This window comes from Alligator mississippiensis, chromosome 1 (genome assembly GCF_030867095.1).
Source record: "Alligator mississippiensis isolate rAllMis1 chromosome 1, rAllMis1, whole genome shotgun sequence".
NCBI lineage: Eukaryota > Metazoa > Chordata > Crocodylia > Alligatoridae > Alligator > Alligator mississippiensis.
The window spans coordinates 295,795,449-295,813,229 of NC_081824.1; positions in this window are offsets into that span (position 1 = coordinate 295,795,449).

A 17,781-nucleotide genomic window follows, 5' to 3' on the forward strand; every position below is an offset into this window, starting at 1 on the left:
TTGGGTCCTGACCCACAGGTTGAGAAACACTGCTCTTGAGGATTGCCTCTACCTATGGGATTTCTTGCATGGTATAGATCCACTGTAGCGCTGGGGAACAGCCTAGTATCTGGCAGTCTCAAGATTTGAGGGAGCTTAAAGGTGGCTTAAAGGCATCATTGCCTGCCCCCCAAATCTTCATCTGTGCTCAGGTTGGCTGGACCAGAAAAGCCTAGGGGGTTGCTGATGGGCTGAACACTAGAGCTGTGCAAGCACCTATAAATTAAATTTGAAATGCACAGAAATATTTTACAGGGGTGTAGGTTGTAGTCATGTTGGTCTAAGGACATAGGCAGACAAGGTTCTTTGGGTGAATCTGATATCTTTTATAAGAGATATTTTTGCCTTCCATCAGAACCGAGATGGATGGATTTGCAAGTCCTTCCACCTGAAAGGGGTTGGCCGTATATTGAGCCTGTTTTTTTCATGTTTATGATTCATTGCGAATTCCAGAGGCACAGTTCAGGCTTGTCTACATGAGGAAATAACCATTGTGAAGTTCACACCTGATTGTATTTCACAATAGCTTCCTTCTGTGTAGACATGCCTTTAATTAAGTTTTGCATTGCCAGTGGATTCAGAGTGCACGGGCTTCCTCATGGAATCGGTTTTATCGTGTCAAGTCCTGGACTGCAAAATATATTGGCTACATGTCTTTGTATTATTTGTGCAGACCTGCTGCACCTTGTAGGACTTTGAGAGGATTTGCCTCCAAGACTAAAATCATATCTCTGGCATGGCACAATAATCTGGGAAGGAAAGAGGTTCACTGACAACTGCCATTGCAGATGTGACTTGTGCTTGTATACAGCCTAGCTCTTTAAAGGGTGATACTAGTGATAAATGGTGTTTATACAAAAGACTTTTTTCCAGTTTTCCCAGTTAGCAATGCTGAAAGGGAAGATTCAAGTTAAGTTCTGTAATGCCACTGCTAAGACTCTAGCATAGTATCTTGTTGCAGCTTGAGGCAGAGAGTTCAGTCTGCATTTCAGATTAACTGTTTTCAGTTTAATCCTCCCCTCACCCCAAACTTTCAGGACAGCTATGACAGCTATGCTCTATTAAATCATATCACCTTACTGTAGTGACAGATGAATGTTTACTACTTTTTAACTCCTGCTATATTCTGTGAAATTAATACAAATGTGGAAGAACACGCTGCATGCTGTTAATTATTTTGTGTGCCACCAACAGAATTGACTGTTGCAAAAAGTTTCAAACCCAGTGGACATTTTTTCCTTCCACAAACCTAAGCACCTATCCTTATCAAAGAAATGATAACATTATGGTGCTGAGCCTCTACAGAAAATAGGGTTGCTTCTATATAGGTGCCAAACTGTGAACATTGGGCATTCAGACTTGCCTAAGTCATAACTGCTAATATTTTTTTACTCTTTGGGATACTGCCAGAACCAGAAAATTCCTGGCTTGCCTTTGGATACAAGGATAAGGATTTTTTTTTATGTATTCACAAAGAGGAAAAAAAAAGCTGTCTTTTGGAAAATCAGGCAACCTTGAAATAGAGTTAAAAAAACATAACAGTCATAGAAACCTATAGTGCCTTTTAATTGTGCCTTTTCTTACAGAAGGATAAGAATTTCTCTTTTACATTGGTTCAGAGTCTCACCCCTTTCTTGAAGCTTACTGGTAATCAATACAACAAAGCAATCTGGATCCTGAACTTTTTTTAAAGCCTTTTAAAATACTGGCGCTCTGCTCAACCTTTTTCCCCAGTGGGCCGGATGGGCAGCCCTTGGTCTGACCATGGGTCAGGTGGTGGTCCTGATCCAGTGCCTGGTGCTGGCATGGTGGGCACCATTCAACCACATGGAAGGGTGTTGGGGGGCAGCCTGGCTGGAGCCTGGCCTCAGCCTGGCCCTGCAGTGTGGGGAAGAAGGCATCTTCTGGCCCTGTGGGAGGAGATGGGGAGGGATGTGACCCAGCCTGGGAGGTGAAGGGTGCATAGCTCATCCCCAAACTGGCCCCGTGGGGGAGGGGGGAACTCAACCCCATAGGAGGGAAGGGGGTGTTACTAGGCCCCATGGGGGGAAAAGTGAGTGTTGCCTGACCCCACAGGGAGTAGGGGCATGGCCCAGCCCCAAATTAACCCTTCAGGAGGGAAGGGGTCACAGCCTGGCTCCAACCAGGCATGCAGGGCTTGAGGTTTCGGAATTTGGAAGTATTTGGCTTTATTAATAGCCACTGCTCCCCTTCTCCCAAATTTCCCGACCCATGGGGATCCCTGTAGGCCAGATGCAAGGGCTCTGTGGGCTGCATTTGGTTTGTGGGCTGGAGGTTGAGTACCCCTGTTTTAAAACATTAACCATTGTCTAAGGAAACCAGCTTAATTTCCTCTTGGAATCTTTGGACTTATGGTCTGATAGTAAATTGTTGATGCAAAAATTACTTCAGAGCTATCTGACTTAGATACTTCTAATGTATATGGTTTAATGAAATGTCAAGTCTTACTGACACGGGAGTACAATAACAACAACTTTTCCCTATCCTCCTGTCCCTTTTCTGAGACAACAGTATTAGAGATTAATGCTGCATACACATATTGACTTTGCGCCACCATAAAAAAAATGTTATTGTGACACAGAACCTGAGTGAAGAGACATCTTAAGCCTTTGTCACACCATGAATGCTTAAACTTTTGAGATGGTGGCAGTGCTATTCATATTTGTGCCTTCTTTTTCTTGCCCCCCTTGCAGATGGGAATCCACTGCAGGGGGATGTCCCTGTGCCCTGACATGGTGGGGGAGGGGGCATCTGAAGGCAGGGTCTTCCCCTGCTTGCAGACGCTAGTCCCAAATGAGGGCACAGTGCCCAGGGCTGTCTTCCAGCAGGATTGGGCCCCTGGTGCCTTGTAGATATAAGTGAAGTGAATCAGCTGTGCCACAACACATTGAGGCATGGGGGATCGTGCTTCAAAGCAAAAGTCTATTTCCAGCCTAAGAGAAACTATTAATAGATATTTAAAAGCAATGAAGCTGGGAGTTTGTTCAAACACAGCCATCCAATTGGATGGCCCCTTCAAAGGTAATCTCATTCCTTTTCCCTCTAGCTGGCTTAACTTGCATTCTTCAGACAGATATTGGGCAGGGGAATTTGTTATCTCAATGATAATGGGATTCCTAGTGGGATTCTGAATAACAAGTGATTTAGAGACAGTATCCACATCCCCATGGACACTCATCTTCCTGTATTTTTTATGCAAAAATATCCTCATGGACATAATCTCTTGATTGTTGTAGCTTGCTTTTTATTTGATTTTAAAGTTCAACAAAGTATAACATAATTTAAGAAAATCATAATGACCCTCACCTTTTGTAGGAAATGGGGAAAGAAGTAGCATTTGCCATGGAGTAGCTGTTTATGTTCATAACAGTTTAGGCTGGTGCATTTAAGCCTGTCATTCATTCAAATAATTCTCTTCCAAAATTTGAGGAAAGATAACCTTTGTTGGCCAAAGATATGCGCCACTTTTTTACATTTTCGTATACTATACTATGTCTGCTTGAAGACATTAGTTTTACTTATAATGTGCATATTTATATTCAGGTATCTCTGTACATGAGATCTATTGCAGTTACACCTGCAGTGGTTTTAATATAACTTTCCATACATGATCAGAAATAAAGAGCAACTTGGTACCTCAAGCCACATATTAAATGAATATTGATAGAAGTGCTGCATACCTCTACATTTTTAAAGACTGTTGTCTGTCTTACATAGATACAAGCTACAAAATCTGTATTTAAATGAAAAAAAAAAACTCCTTTAGTTTAACCTTCGCATTCATTTTCTGTCTGGGTGCCAGAGGGCACTGTGCTGCAGTCTGGCACCGGGCAGGACTGCTGGGATAAGGAGAAACACACTGGAAATACGATACACCTCAGATAGGAACAGGGTTTGAGTCTGAGATAAAAGATTTTGGCAGGGCTTAAGAGGAACATATGCTCCAGAGAAGATGGCAAAGGCAGTTACTGCTAGTCTAAGTCATAAACCTGCCTTAACCCATAACACAAACTTGTCTTACTTTAGCTGATTGGACTTCTTGCAAGAAACATTCCTAGTGTTTATCAGCAATATTTTAGCATGTTAAAAAAAAATCTTTCTTTCTTCCAGGCTGCTTGAATAAATTCAGTTGGGACTGATTTTGTCTTCCTTTTCCATTTATTATGATTCCCCGCCCCTGCCCTCCCCCCCCGCCCCCCCAAACAACTAAGCAAAGCCTGTAATCCTGTTTTGACAAAGCTCCATCAGTCAGTACAGCAGTAAAAGAAATTAATCCCCTACATTAATTCATCCCTTCATAGTATGTTAATGGTTCTGTCTGTCAGGAGCAATACTTGTGAAGACATGGTTTTGCGGGTTCCTAGTGAAGCAAACCAATAATATTTATTACAAAATCATACATGTAAAACAAGAATTTCTTTCTGAAAGCAGTTCTTTCACAACTGAAGTTTTTTCATTCCATACCTATTTTTGCAAGTCTTTTAGAAATAGAAACCATTTAGATAATTTATTTGGTAAGGTTCTAAATATTATTATATGCCATAATAGCAATAACGTAAGATGTGTAAACACTTTATAGGAGATTCAAATTCCTTAAAGGGCTACCCTGAAGATTTTTTTCCACATTATTTCTATTTTCAGATTGGTCTAGGGTGTCAGACTTGCTGTTGCCACAAAAACAGTGGGGTGGAGAATTGTGTGTTGATTCTGTAAACAGTGTAAAATGAAATGGTGCAGTTGTTATGGTGTCTTTATTGCCCTGTGATTCAGCCTCTGTGGATGTGAAGGTGCATCAGTAAATTACGTTTGCTGAATGTTCATTCTTAATTCTTCTTATTTCTTCTTACCAAGGACAGACCTAAAATGGATTGCAAACCTGTTGCCAATGGACCCTTTTAGTTTTATGTTCATGAAAAAACTTGGGCATCTATTAAAGGTTTCCAACTGGATGATAAGCTCAAATGCTGAGAAGAGGCTGGAATGAGACCCTTCTGAGAGAAGTTGATTGCACAGTTAATCTATTATTCATGCCTTGAGTTGTGACACAAGCTTTGCAGGTTGAATGTATTATAACATAATGCAAATGTTATTTAGAGATAACAAATATCTTGTTCTGCCCCCATTAGAACTAGATCTCCCCATAATCATGACATATCTTTTTCCAATTCTGATAATATTGCTTTCATCTGGCAATGCACCTAGGAATGAATTCACTGGAATAATAGATTCACTGGCTTACTATTACTGAGAGGCCATTTATGGCAGGGTCACTTAACTTGCTGGGGAGTTTACTGCTCCACACTGTAGTACTAGCACAATTAAGAGCCGATACAAGGATGGAGAGGAATGCTGAGTTTATCAAGCTTGCCCTGGATGAATGAAACCTTATGGAGAAAGAAGTTCTGTTTTTTTATAAGAAGGTGGTTTTTAAAAGAAGGAATATGAAATTAGGGAATCTGGGAGAGGAGGGCACACCTAGCAGTGTGAATATTGCTGAAAAAATGAAATGGGACAGTATTATGAGCTGCAAATGCTTGAGATGATCCGAGCTGTGTTTCCTTAAAGCTCTTCAACTGAAATCCAAGGAAAGTTTAGCTGAAGTCACTTTAAAATATGACTGCTACTGCTTTAATTTTATCTTGAGATTTTATTCAGAAACAGGCATATTTAAAGAGACAGAGCTAAAACAAAATGTTCTGCTTTTTGCTTCCTACCTATCCCCTGTCCACCCTTTTTTCAAGCACCCATAAAATGCAGTATGGGGCTGGAGCTAGGGCTCGTTTGCTCTCCTAATCAGATTCTCTTGCCTTGCTCCTCTAGAGAATTTTCTGTCTTTACATTTCAAAGGCACATTTGATTAAAAACAGTCAATACTCCTCCTCCCAGGCTTCCAATTTTGACCTGGAGACAAGAGGAACATCTTTCTCTCATGATCTGGATTGCCTGTGCCCCATCCTCCATCCCACCTCCCTTCTCCCTTTAAAAATTGTACGGAAAAAGCCATGAACTCCCAGTGCTGCTTCTGCCTTTGCAGCAGTTTTAAGTGATTCCTGTAGGGCAGGAGTATTTAAAAGTGCCCTGGGAGTATGATAGCAGTCTCTGTCTCACATTGGGTTGAAGCAGCCCAGTACATTGACCAAAAAGGAACAGTACACGAAGACTGTAAGAGTGGGTGAACAAAGGTACATTCCTTTTCCATGTGGGCCTATAACCAATCTTCACCAGAGCCCAGTGATCCAACTTGCTGATGCTCAAATCCCAGCCCATTTTTAATAGATTACTGAATAAAAAAATGTAGAGGCTTGATCCTTCACTGCCTCACACCATTTACACTGTGCATGGGGGGACTCTTGAACTAGCACCTACAAAGCCAGCTGGTGTCTGCCAGGGGAGTCTTGCTGTGCAGGGCAAATTCTCAGCACTGGCAGGCAAAGACCAGGGTCCTATGTCACTACTTCTCTACTTCATTTGAATGCGGATGCAATTCCGTTGATTTCGGTGGATCTGCAGTAATGCAAAATGTAGCTTAACATAGTGGTAAGTCAGAACTCAGACCCAAAAAACTGAGGCAGAAAAGGAGCATGTTTTTTTGGAGAGTTCTGCCTGATGGACACCTGGTATAAGAATGGTCATGTGACAGTGATGCAAAATGGCCAGTTGTAAATGGCATGTTGGCCGAAGGCTGTGGACGGTGAAGGTTGTTGAGAGCTCTTACAAGATCTTTGTGACAATGGAATAGAGTCATTGTGGCCCAGTAGACAGAGTGGGAAGTGATGGACCTGAGGTTTGTTTCTGGTTTTGAGGGCTCACAATGTAAACTTGCACCAATGTTGTAAAAGCTGGTTGAGATTTGTGGGTGCATTAAGCTACATATGAACCAAATCTTTTATGAAGATCTTGAATGTGTTTTCCTTCTCATCATGGTTTCAGATGACAACATTATTAATTTATTTTTTTCCTTTGCGGGGCAGTGGTTGGCTATTTCAGAATGTGAGAGCCTGTCAGAAGAAAATCAAAAAACACAAAGGGATCCAGACCTTCTATAGTGTTGTGATTTAGTTACTTTCCTTCTGGCTTCAATATAACAGAGCTTCAGGGGTACTAAAACTAAAGGGCTAGTATCAAACTACAGTGGTGACACTTAAAAAATAATCTATTCACCTTCCAAAGTTGTAACTAATTCCCACTGCTCCTAGTGGAATGGGTTCCCAAAACAGAACACATTTTTAAAGTATAGTCACTATAGCTGCAACAGTCTCTGCTGGAGTTAGTGCTATTCACCCCACCATGTGATAATGATATAGGGTGAAATGTTGCCCCCATTTAAGTGATACTAATTTTGCACTTAGACTGTTCTATGAGCTTCACACCTTTCACCATGCTGGGGACAGGCAATAAGGAATATTCTCTAAACTCCATACCCTGTGCCAGAGCATTATCACTGAAACTAAGCTTTAGTGAACAGCTCAACAAGGATATCAAGAACAGTCATCTAAATAAATAAAAGGCCAGTACATTAAAAATAGAAATCAACATACAGGAAAGAGCAGGATGTCTTATCTTTTTATCTAGTCTGAATTTATCTGCTGCCATTAAGGACCATAGTTTCCTTTCAGGACTACAACTTTATTTTTTACGGATTGATCAGTAGCAGCAGTTCATAACAATTAATTCAGCAAACATTATGTGTATATGGATCTAAGGTCTATAAGACAACTATGCCAGGTGGGGGACTACATTATGTATATTGCAAGTAGCTTTATGCAAATTGTGTGAGGAGCTCCAAGTTCCTTATGGTCTGTCTTGGTTTATTCATCCATTCAAGATATCCGTTTCTCGTCATAAAAGCAACTCTTTCATCCTTTTATTTTGGTCATCTCTTCTTTGAAATGGAAGAAGACAAATGCTAATGTAAAGCTACAAGACAATTTACAGGTTTAAAATCTCTGAGTTTGCAGGTTTAGTGAATGAATGAATTTTTCTTTAACTTTGTCAATGTGATAAATTACATTTAGGAATAAAATTACAGTTTTTTTTGTCTTTCACTCTCCCAGACATTTTGAGACCAGATGGTGACATTTTCCTTCATTATACCCCACATTTTTCCTAAGAATCAACTACTCAAGTAAAAAGTCAAACCAATTACAATGGGTTTAGGACAGATTTTTGTTATAAAAGAGCATACTTCAAACCGTGTTACGTACTCATTCATTACAGAAGAATATGAATGTGAATGAAGAGTCGTTTTTTTAATGTATCTTAATTTTGTCATCTCAATGGAGCTTCATGTGTAAAGGAAGGTTCTTGTTACAAGAGTGGGAGATTTTTAGCTTCATTGCTGTTGTTGTGCTTGCAAATTAAAGCCGCATATTAATGTGCAGTAGAATTGCTACGTCTGGTTTGCCAGTGCTGCAGATTCAGTTATCTCCTCCAAGTTTGCAGTCAGGTAGCCCCACTGATGCTTGTATCTTTAGTTCCATAGCCCTGCACTGAAGCACCCTCGTGCCCTAGCCAGCCTCTCCACAGCATGTTGAGCCAGGGGAGCAGCCCCTGGCTGGCAGGCTGACCCTCAGAGCTCCCTGCCAGCAGGGGCTGCTTCAACCTGCCTTAACATGTTGTGGCTGCGGGTGCACAGGAAGATGCGGTGCCTGGGTGCAATAAACTTTAGAGCAATAAGCTCTGGAGTTTATTCATGCACCTTCATTGCACGTGTACACCTGCTTAGGGGGTCTTTCAAGAGCCTATTGGCACATGCAGCACTGCACTGAGGTATCTACACTGCCCCTAGTTTGCAAAGTAGTGCATGTGGAGTGCAGTGTGTCCGAGTACCCCATTCCCTGGTCTCATAGATATACCATATAGTTTAAGTCATGGCTCCTCAAAGGAATTACTACTATACCAGCCTTGGGTCTGCTTGCAGTCTGGAGCTTATTTTCCTCTTGAATTATCAAAGTTGCTTTGTTACTTTTCACCTATGTGTTTTGATTTTCTTTTCTGTCCTTTAGGCTTGATTTTATACCACTGGTGCCATTGCCACAAAAGCGGTAGGGTGGAGAATTGTGTGTTGATTCGGTAAACAGTGTAAAATGAAATGGTGCAGTTGTTATGGTGTCTTCACTGCCCTTTGATTCAGCCTCTGTGGATGTGAAGATGCATCAGTAAATTACATTTGTTAAATGTTCATTCTTAATTCTTCTTATTTCTCTTTACCAAGGACAGACCTAAAATGACTTGCAGACCTGTTGCCAGTGGACTCGTTTAGTTTTATGTCCATGAAAAAACTTGGGCATCTAAAAGGTTTCCAATTGCATGATAAGCTCAAATGCTGAAAAGAAGCTAGAATGAGACCCTTCTGAGAGAAGTTGAGGGCATAGAGAATTTATTATTCATGTCATGAGTTGTGACACAAACTTTGCAGGTTGAATGTATTATAACATAATGCAAATGTTATTTAGAGATAACACATAACTTGTTCTGCCCCCATTAGAACTAGATCTCCCCATAATCATGACATACCTTTTTCCAGTTCTGACAATATTGCCTTCATCTGGCAATGCACCTAGGAATGAATTCACTGGAATAATAGACTCACTTGCTTACTATTACCGAGAGGCCATTTATAGTAGTGTCACTTTCTGAAGGTGGGTATTTGCAATGAAGCTGTTACATTAACACACCTCAGCAGGTTTTCTGGTACCTTAGAATTAAAGCAGATAATATTTGGGCATCTTTATTTATAAAATGATGGAGTTAAACTGTGTAAGCTGGGTAAATCTAACAGGATTGGAAAATGCGATAGAAACTAGGAGTCTTTTGAAGAACTGAGATGCCACCTAGTGGAAATAATACAAGACTACTGCATTTGACCATGAAAGGACATATTGTACTGGACTTACCACTCTAGAAAGGTTCCCAAAAAGCATCTCTTAAAGAATGGTTTCATGGTATGTGGAGAGTAAGCATTAGGATCTGATGTTCTTTGCATGGGAGACAGGAGCTTCTGAGCTCTCCTCCTGGCTCTCAAAGAATTGCTGTACTCACCTGGAACAAGTCATGATAAATTTGATCTCCAAGTCCTCCACAGCAGCACTTACAAGTAAGGAATGACCTCTGTTTTCTTCTACCCTTGATCTGTGAGGGGCTACTAAGAGCTGCATTCACTGATCTGGAGAAAGCACAAGAGTGCTATGCATAACTGCACAGTTTTGGAGTGCTGCTACCCTGGCAATCTCCAGGTAGTTTACACCAACACTGGGGCTGCTCTAACATGCTCCTTGGAACCATCTCATGCTCAGTGACTCTGAGATCTGAGGATTGGTATTGAGGATAAGGTCCTACATATGTAAAAAAGTTTAATGCTACTTTCCTCCTTGTAAGGGTATTAATTGGGTCCTGAATCAGTGTTTGTATAGTACTTTTAAGAAGCAAAGCACTATACTGTATATATACTTGGTCTTTGTTATTAATTCATAGTTATCCATGAATTAAGGGACTATAATCCTATATATAGTCCTAATGAAACCACAAGAATGAAGCTTGAACCATTAACTCTTGAGTTGGGGTTAAAAACTTGAGATATCTATAGCTATATCAAACTAGTCTTATTTTTCCTGCTCCTTCTCTTCCATTGTTCTTGCTATTCCTTTGCACTTTAAATGACTGCTTGAGTGGCTGGTCTCAAAGTAGTGACAGAGAGGCTGTTGTCATTATCAGTCAACCAGGGCATTAAGTCTACTTTCTTGGTGAACAGAAAGAACTGGGTATGGTAGAACAGCCTGGTTTTCCTGTGCAGGGAATGGGAGAGGAGAGAGAGTGTCTTCTGCACTGTAGCTCTATTCTGTACAGTCCTATAAAATTTCAGCGGGTGGATTAACTGACTATATTAGCATAAACCTACTCAGAGGTTAGGCATTGTAGCATCAATATTATTGGCATTATAGCCTATATGGAACCTTGACATCCTTGGGGTGTTGCCCTCCAGCACATTGCATTGACCTGGGTGTGCTACATCCTAAACTGGCAGCAGAGGTACTGCCTCAGCACAAATTAGTAGGGGGACAGTTTAAGTGGCACAGGGTGCATCTACACATGCACTTTAATGCACATTAGCCTATTTTAACAAGCATTAAAGCATCACTAAACTATGTTATTTAGTTAATGTGCATTAAACATTACTTAAAAGCTGTGGGCACCTATACACAAACTCTGGGGGTGGAGGGTGGGGCACTTTAACTAGAGCGGCTCTGAGAGCCACTCTAATTCAAGTGCCCCTGTGTTGCATGTATCAGTGTCCCCATGCTTAAAATGGCAGTGGGGGTGCTTGAATTAAAGCTCGTTCGACAAGCTTTAGTTCAAGTGCCCCCATTTTTAAGCACAGGGACACTGATACATGAGACACAGAAGGCAGTTGCCACATTCCAGCAGACTTGATTAATCGAGTCTGCACTGATGCACTGGAATTCCAGCACGTTGGAGTAGCTTCCGCGCTTGTGTATAGGTGCCCTAACAGCCTGTTTATACTATAGCCTTCCAACACTCCCAGGGCTGAACGATGTTAACAGCGGTGTAGGGAAAATTAAAGAATCTATAAGCACCAGCAAAATAATCAATTGCTGACACTGCCTGTCAGCAGTTGACTTGCTTTGATTTCCCCAACTGGTGCCAAAAGAACTTTAGTGTTTTAGAGCAGAGGTTCCCAACCACTGGGTCGTGGCCTGGTACCGGGCTGTGAAGGGTTGGCTGCCAGGTTGTGACATGAGATTTAACCACTGCTAGCAGCAGTTCTATGCCCAGGCCACACGCATACCATGCTGATTGGCTGGGCGAGAATGTCCTCGTTTGGTCAATGACTGTGACTTTAGCTTTTGAAATTGGACTGCGGTAACTGTGGCTAGTCACTTCCATATCAACGCAATGGCTAAGATATGATCAAGCAAACTTCAATGGATTGTTTGTTTTTGGAAAGAGTGCTTCTGCGAAAGAGGGCAGTGAAGTTCTGAATGACAGAGAGGAGAATTGTGCAGAGGATGTACAATGCCAAGAAAATGCCAAAAAACTAAAAAAAGCAACTTTCAATCGCAAGTATGACTCCTCATACATAAAGTATGGGTTTATTCCATTGGGTGATTCACAGGCTCTGAAACTGCTGTGCGTTATATTTGTGGAAATGCTGTCCAATGAAGGAATTAAACCTTCATAGATTTCATAAACATTAGGGTTGGAAGGGACTTCAGGAGATCATCAAGTCCAGCCCCCTGCCTCAAGGGCAGGAAGTCAGCTAGGGTCAAAGGATCCCAGCAAGATAAACGTCCAAACACTTCAAAGCTTCTTTGGCACTTGGAGTCCAAACACCCTGCTCTAGAAGGAACACCTATAGATTTTTTTTGAACAGAAAAAAGGTGAATTTAAAGGGCAAAAACAATTACTTTGCAATACCACATATACAAATGCAGCTGCATTGAGGGCATCATTCCTAGTGATTCACCAAATTGCCAAAGCTAAAAAGGCTATTACAACTGGTGAAGAGCTGATTCTTCCTGCTGCAAAAGATATCTGCCATGAGCTATTTGGGGAAATGGCAGCTTGCAAGGTAGGACAAGTTCCTCTTTCTGACAACACTGTTGCCAGGAGGATCAATGAAATAGCTGAGGACACTGAGGAGTAGTTGTTGGAGAGGATAAAGGGGTCTCCGTGGTTTTCAATTCAGGTGGATGAATATTTAAACTGATATTTAAAACAAGGCAATGCTGTTAGTATATGTGTGTTATGTTTTTGAAGATGATGTGCGTGAAGATTTACTGTGTGCACTTTCACTGCCTAACAACAGAACAGGGGCAGAAATCTTCAGGGTTTTGGATGATTACATTTCAGGCAGGCTCAACTGGGCTTTTTGTGTAGGAGTTTGTACCAATGATACTACCACAATGACTGGAAGGCTTTCCAGCTTTACTACCAGGGTAAAAGAAGTGGTGCTTGAATGTGAGTGTACCCACTGTGTAATTCGCCATGAAATGTTGGTACGCTGAAGATTGTCTCCTGAACGACACGATGTGTTGAGTGACATGATTTGTATTGTCAATCATTCACATTTGTATTCACTTTTGTTTGCATCACTGTGAGGATATGGGCGCCAAACACAAGCAGCTTTTCCAGCATACAAAAGTTTGTTGGCTATCAAGAGGGAAGGCCCTGACCCCAGAGTCTTTGAATTAAGACAACAGTTGCAGAGATTTGTCTCAGACAAAAAAATCACCACTAGCTGTGCATTTCAATGGCTTGCTAAACTTGCTTATTTGAGCAACGTATTCACTGTCCTGAACGAACTCAATCTCTTGATGCAAGGGACAATGGCATCTGGTTTTAAAATGGCAGATAAAATCACAGCCTTCAAAACCAAGCTGGAAACCTGGGGGAAACATGTGGATAGGGGAGTCTTTGACGTGTTCCAGAATTTTGTAGATTTTTCGGGAGAAGCTGTGGGATGTTCCCAGTTAATAAGCTAGCAGGTTCTTTGAGTGAATTTGCCGGTCTGCAGTATAAAAAGGCTGGGAACCACTGTTTTAAAGGGTCTAAAATATTATCAGTGTCCTTACAGAAAACACGCTAGTTTGATAAGCTTTCAGTAATGGTGCTGAACATTATTTCTGTCCTATTGATCTGTACAGGTGAAGGGTGGAGGGAGAGAGAGAAACTCCTATTGCTCACAAACCTGGTCAATAGATCATTTTTCTACCATAGACCGACTTTTCAATGTTTTATAGTTCTCATGTAATAGCTTTGTTTTCCTTTAAACTTGATGGTGTTTGGGTTCCAGGAATCTCTTTGTGTGTAAAAGATTTTATTTACATTTCACTGTGTTAGGCAGGAGAGGTTTTTTTATCCACCTGTTTTGTTCTTTTTACAACAGTTCCTTATTCCCTCTTTGGATCTGGCTTCTTGTCTTTCTTCCTTTTTCATTGCTGAAGGTTGATGAATCAATGCTTAGTTTAGCTGCAAGCCTTACAGATACCTTTCAGCTCATAAGCAAAAACTAGTGATTAACTGTGTGGGGAGGGTGTTGGAATGACAGCTAGGTAAAAAGATCAACTTTTCTGGAAGCTTTTGGTAGAAGCATGGAAAATGGTCATTGTCAGCAATGTTATTATTATCCCCAAATGGAAATAGTAGAGCCATGTTATCAACATGAGCAGTTTGCAAAACAACCATAACATTCAAACACTGAGCAGCTGAAACCATGTGTTACTAAATCCGTCAGGTATGAAGGGTTTAAGCAGGGTCAAGTCAGGTTAGAAAAAGCCATGATGACTGAGTCATTCTGAGCTCTTCAGATAAAAGCCTGTAGGAGGGAAGTACTACCAATAGTGAGTTTAATGAAAGGGCAAAGCCACAAAGTTTATTTATTTATTTATTTATTCATTTGATTTATATGCTACCCTTCCCAACAATTAGACCAAATTGAAATTTTCACAAAACAAACATCTGGGACCTCAACACCTGAACTAATTCATTTTAAATGGCTGCTGATTGCTTTACGTATTTAAAGTTCAGAAACTAGGAAGGTCCTTTTTTCCTACAAGTGACTTATTATTTAAACCTTCTCTTAGTAATGAACAGTATTTTCCAACTAGCCTGGGTAAATACTGTTACCTTTTTTGCCTCTGTTTTGATGTAAATTAACTTTCATCCTTGACTTTGAGAAGGAAGTATGCCAGTAGATACAACAGGTATTTAGAAAAAGCCAAACTTGAATTTTGCAAGCACAATGCCAGATAGCTGGTATGAATTGTAATTTCTTCCTCATGCTCCAGAATGCCCATAAGCAGTTGTGGTGGTGTTAAAGTAATGTTGTAGCTGTGATGGTCCAGGAATCATGTGAGAGGCAAGGATTTCTTAGGTTGATATATTTTATTGGACCAACTGCATAGTTGAGATAAAGTTAGACAAACTTTTTGAATGCAATATGTTCTTCATCAGGTCTGAGCTATAAAAGCCAAGCAGTATAGTTAAAAAACAGTTGGAAGAAGGGAAAAAGACATTCCCAGGGGTAGCAGAAAAACAATTAGTAGAAAAGAAGCCACCTGGAGGAGAAATTTCTAGGAAACTATACCATGAAACCTGCACTGTACCTGCATTACAGAGATGATATTTTCATCATCTGGACTGAACACCTGGACTCTCTTACTGGCTTCCACTACACATTTAACTGTCATCCCTTCATCAAACTTTCTCTGGAATACTCAGTTACACTAATATAAGCTTTCTAGACACCACAACCCACATCCAGGACTCCTGGACTGGATTCAGATGTGCAGGCACGTGCAGTTTGTGGTGCCGCAACTGCATAGTTTCCCCTAAAAAACAAAACTGCAAATACCGACACCCACAACTCTATTTCCAAGTGGTAACATACAGTTTAGAAAGTGACTTTGATTTCCTTGTTCATATTGGAACGTAAGAATATGGCTTAGAAGTGCACTTTTGGCTTGAATAGGATCTTCAATCTCCCTCCCTCAGAAAAGAAATTGGGTCCTTAAAAAAAGAAACATACATACACGCATAAATCCTGTCATTTTATTTGTTCTCTGCAGGAGTTCACTGATTTCTAGGTTTATTGTGGGGAAGTGGGTGGAGACTAGATTTATATGTTTTCTAGGTAAAGGGATAATTTAGCTCAGCTACTGGCCAGCAATGACCAAAATAGCAGAGACTCATAAAAAGCAATCAGATTCTAATGAGATTACAAAGCCTACATGTGGTTTTCAGAGATGCATGTAGCCTCTACCTACAGAGATTTGTGTAATTCTTGGAACACTGGCAAACTAGATGTTGGTAATTGAAAAATCTTTTGTTACTCTGGAAATCTCTAGGAACCATCTTGCCACTGTTCAATCTGAACTTCTGAGGATAGAAATGGATGTTACTTGAAGTCTCATTTATGCTGCCTCATTTGTGCTGCCTTTTAAGGTGGCACAAATGCTGAGCAACTAGACATCAGTACCCTTTGTTACGCCACACGACAGGAAAATCAGAGGTGCAACAAAAAGGAGTAATAGAATTTCCTGCTTTATTGAAGCAGACGCCTGTTACTTTTTGGCACTTTCCCTGCTGCCCCAGACCCACGACATAGGTCTAGGGCAGTGGGGACTGCAAGTACATCACATTGCCCCTTGTCCTGCATCATCAAGGGTGGGACAAGGAGCAACGTTTCTTTCACCCAGTGAAGTGGATGAGCTGTGGGGCAACATATCGTGGCACAGCTGATCCCCTCCATTCCACAATGTTTTATTTCTATGCTGACAGTCTCGCTGAATAACTGAAATTCATAAAATGCTATTGCTGGCAGATGTACTTGCATGCCTTTCAATGTGAAATATGCCACCTTTTTCTGTCATGGCATAAGCGTCTGTCTCTGATAAAAGGAAGCTTAGGCCTGTCATTACAGAGCCTGTTCCAGAGTTAAGTGAAGTCAATGAAAATTTTAGCTCAGGACCATGCTTTTGGTAGCACAGCCCAATCATGAAGTAAATTATTCTGTGAATCTGTCATTATTTCAATTGTTAGCTATTTTAAACCAAATATGCATAATGTATGTAAACTAATGTGTTCTGTGCTTAAAAAGGACAAATAGAGTGGTGCCTACTAATGGTAGCTGGATGCTGTAAAACACTAATAGAAGAGTGAAAGTGTCCAATTGTTTTGGTGTATTGCAGCATTTAAACTTCATTGCTAGGTCCAGTGAACTTTTGTCTGCGGTAATAACTCTTATGTAAAAATTAAATACCTGTAAGAATATTCCACTTTATGTATATACCTTAAAAACAAACGCACAAAACAACCCCCAAGTCATCCAACTTGAGTTTTACTCCTTAAAAAATCTCTTTGTCTGGGATTTCCTGTCAAATTCAGAGGTAGTTTTAGCTTATTAACAAGTATCTAGTCACAAAATTGGCATGTGTGTGTAATATATATATATATAATGTAAAAGTTTCTCTATTACATTTTTCCCCAATTTGCCCTGCAGAGGCTCCTATGAAAAAAGAATACAAAGGAAAAGGGGGAAGAAAGCATACTATGGGTGCATCTACATGTGTTGCTATGGCAACATTGTTACTGTGCCATGATTTAGTACGTTTTGGAAGTACTAAATCACGGTGCTGTAAAGCCCACAACGTGCTGTATATGTGGAGTACAGTTATTTTTGGCAGCTACTTTGCTGTAGGGGTGTGCTATACCAGGGAAGCCTGTCGCTATGGTAAATCTGCAGATGTGTAGATGCCTGCAGATGCTATGTTGCTGTAGCATGTTGCTACAGCGAGGTAGTGTCATGTGTAGGTGCACCCTATTAGAAGCAACATATAAACAGAAGACAAGTCCATTGGCAATCAGAGTTGAGGCTGGTAGGACTCCCTGGTATAAGGTTAGGGTTTGGGCTAGTAGGGATTCCCCCATTAGGGTTAGGATTGGTAGGATTCCCTGCCCAGCCGGGGGCTCACTACTAGCTGCCCCACCGATGGGTGGGGCAGCAGGTTGGGACTTGCCCCACCCCTGCAGCTCTTTCCTAGTCCTGCACCTCTATTGCCTGATTGGGGCATGGGGCTGGGACCTGCCCCTGATTCATAGATTCATAGATTCATAGATTCATAGATGCTAGGGTCGGAAAGGACCTCAATAGATCATCGAGTCCGACCCCTTGCATAGGCAGGAAAGAGTGCTGGGTCTAGA